This window comes from Salvelinus sp. IW2-2015, unplaced genomic scaffold (genome assembly GCF_002910315.2).
Source record: "Salvelinus sp. IW2-2015 unplaced genomic scaffold, ASM291031v2 Un_scaffold5271, whole genome shotgun sequence".
Classification (NCBI taxonomy): domain Eukaryota; kingdom Metazoa; phylum Chordata; class Actinopteri; order Salmoniformes; family Salmonidae; genus Salvelinus; species Salvelinus sp. IW2-2015.
Genome location: NW_019946536.1, coordinates 14065 through 17394, shown reverse-complemented (window position 1 = coordinate 17394; position 3330 = coordinate 14065).

Below are 3330 nucleotides of genomic sequence, written 5' to 3'. Positions count from 1 at the left end.
GCTGATCTTGGCCTGGCTGTCAGGGTTTATCGTTTCCAGCCTCGCCCATTCAAGACGCCCCTTCACTTTTTCTACGATGTTCGTTGTACGAGGTCAACAGATCCTAATTTCTAACAATTGAAGTTTTTTCCCCTGCATACACCCATCCTACCCACCCCACCCATCGCCCCGCATAATATCAAACCAACAACAGTTGGGTATTGACTTATTTTTGCACGATTTATTAACTTAAAGTATTCAGAGCCTTTGAACTACTGAGACGAATTGACAGCTACGATTGACATCCTGATTCCACTGATCTTCCTTGAGCATATTACAACTTGTTGGAGTACACCGTGCTGGTTAATTCACGATTAATTGGACGATGATTGTGAAAGCAACCCTGGCTCGATTTTAAGGTCCACATATATATTGACAGTGCATGTAAGAAAACCACGCCCTGATGGTCGCACGAACTTCGTCCGTTTGCCAGGCTCTGAGGACAGGATTGGGTGATCGAGGCATAGGAATCAGGGGAAGGGAGTACCAAAAACAATGTCTGGACGCATTGACGGTGCCCCAAACACCAGTGGGCCTTCTCATTTTTCCTTGTTTTAAAGGAGAGGTTTGAACCGACAAAGAACTCTTCAACCGCGCTACAGGGACGAAGGCCTTGTTCAGGATGTGACGAATGAACTAGCTGGTCACTATCGAGCTCGAGTTCCTTTGGAGCATGGGAACTTACAAGGACAACTTATCAACAGCCTCACCAATCAGGCTTTATGATCGGTGGCCATGGTGGAAGCCACTCCATCAGGTTAAAGGGCAGACATTCGGACCGCCTCGGCATGCGTGCCTCAAAGGCACACTAAAGGACTGACCTTGAGAAACAACTGTCTCTCGTCTTGATGAAGACTCAAAATGTAATATTTTTGGCCTGAATCCGTCCAAGGTCCCGTCTGGAGGGAAACCTAGGACCATCCCCTACGCGTAGACAGCCCTGGTGGTGGCAGCATCATGCGGTGGCGTACTGTTTTTCAGTAGGCCGCTGGGGGACTAACGTCAAAGCGATCGAGCGCGAAGGATGAACAGGAGGAAGTACAACCGTTCTTCCCATCAGATCCTCATCATTCTTAGAGCTGGATTTTTTTCCCCCCCGGAGGCCTAAATATCCAATTAATCATGCTGAAACAATTCACAATTTCAAAGAACAATTGGGCAAACGATTTTAGGAATTTTACTTATGTGACATCGAATTAGAATCCTCCTACGCTACAATGTTTAAACATTCTCACATTGTGACAATCACTTAAATAACTTCATACACATTGTTACAAATTCCCTCATACTATGTGACATCATAAATACATCTCACTACAAATTAGCTATAAAACATTAATCTTTTGAAGCAATCATTACAAATACTGCCTACTACATCGTATAAACATTATAACACTTTGTGACATGGATACATCACCATATGATATCAAATGAAAACTCCTTCATAATATAATTCTCTGAATGTTTTAAATGCAGAGATTCATTTATCATACAGAGATATAACTTCGATTGGTCACATCTGAAATCACAGACTATTAGACTTTCTAATCCTGTATAGCTATTCTCTGAGGTGTAACACGTCACAAAATCACTGATGTCAAGTAAAAATCTGCCAGCATGATCACAAGCTAATAACGGTTCTCATCTAACTGTGGGTGATTCTCTGGGTCGTGATATCAGGTTGCATTCTAATGAAGTAAAACTCTTTCCCACATTGATTACCTATGGGCCTCCTCTTCATGTCGCTGTGCTTCTATCTAGAGTCGTATCAGGGTTAGCTGGGGACTGCAGAAAAATCTTCCCAAATTGGAATTAAACTTCAGGGCTCTTATCTGTGTAGCTGTTCGTCTTGGTGTCTGAATCAGATGACTTGATGTAAGTAACCATTCGAAATTACATTGCACTTACAGCTAATATATCTCTCCTGGTGTGTAGGATTCGTACTGTGTATTTAGTAGATCGATGAGAAGATATATGCAACCATTATCCACAGTCAGAAGCAGCAGGAAAGTGAGATTTCTTCCCTGTGGGTCTCTGCTGGTGTTTGAGGTGTTTTGACATGGAGAGACTCTTCTCTGCCTCGTCAGCATCCTGGGGTTGTTGAGGCCCCCCAGAGGATCCACGATAGTCACGTCTCTCTCCTGTTTGAACAACAAAAAGACAGATGGTTAAAGGGCCACAACAGCAGAAATCCACTGTAAAAGGTGATGCCAACAGCGTAGCCATGATGTTGTACAAACAATGACGTCTGTAATGAATGTTAAAATTATTTGACATTTGTCTTWAGACAGTCAAGTGAGCAACAATAGTCATATTTTGTCTTGTTTTCACATTAGTAGTAACATCAACGATTGTAGGCTAGAAATACGTTTTTAAAGTTGTTGAAATCCAAAGCAGTAGGCCCCTTTCTGAAGGTCTATGTTATTGTTAGGTGAAGTTATGGGTCCTACAGTAGGTCTATGTTATTGGTATAACTAGTGGTTTCCGCATTAGCATGGAGGAGTTTCAGCAAACACAGAGAGCAGAGAGCGATGCACCTAACAATAACATAGACCTACTGTAGGACCAATAACTTCACCTAACAACATAGACCTACTGTAGGACCCATAACTTCACCTAAGAACATAGACCTACTGTAGGACCCATAACTTCACCTAACAATAACATAGACCTAGGACTATAAATCATTTAACATTTCAGGTGAAACATGGAAACTAAAATGGCTTTGTCATGACATTTGATAACCTGATCACTAGAACATTTTGTGAATAATCCCAATAGGCTACTCTGTAATGTGTTGTCATTCTAAATGTCCTGAATAAAGGAAAATAGCTATGTGTGTTGTATTGTACAATAGCCTATCCATCAAGGAACAGTTCTCTACACATTATGAGCAAAGTATCTCCATTTCCAAACAAACTAATGAGACCCTACTGTAAATCAAGCAGACAATAACACATTATAAACATCAATTTGTTAGGGATGTTGGGATCTAACGTGGAACACAGCATAACTGTCTTTACCAGAGTAATGAATGAAGAAGCACTTTGATTGTTGTTGCATGTCGTGATGTTTGTCATTTGACTGTCATTCAGAAAATGATTTCCTGGATCAGCTGATGATCGTCGAACATGTGACTGGAACTAAACAGCTACAGTATTAAGAATGATGTGTAATTATTGAAGAACAGCGTTAATGACAGTATCCATTTGGGTGTTGTCAATAAAGTTAAGGTGACTCTCGGCTAGAACCATTGGATTTAGCAAACTCAAATGAGTTAGGATCTGTGCC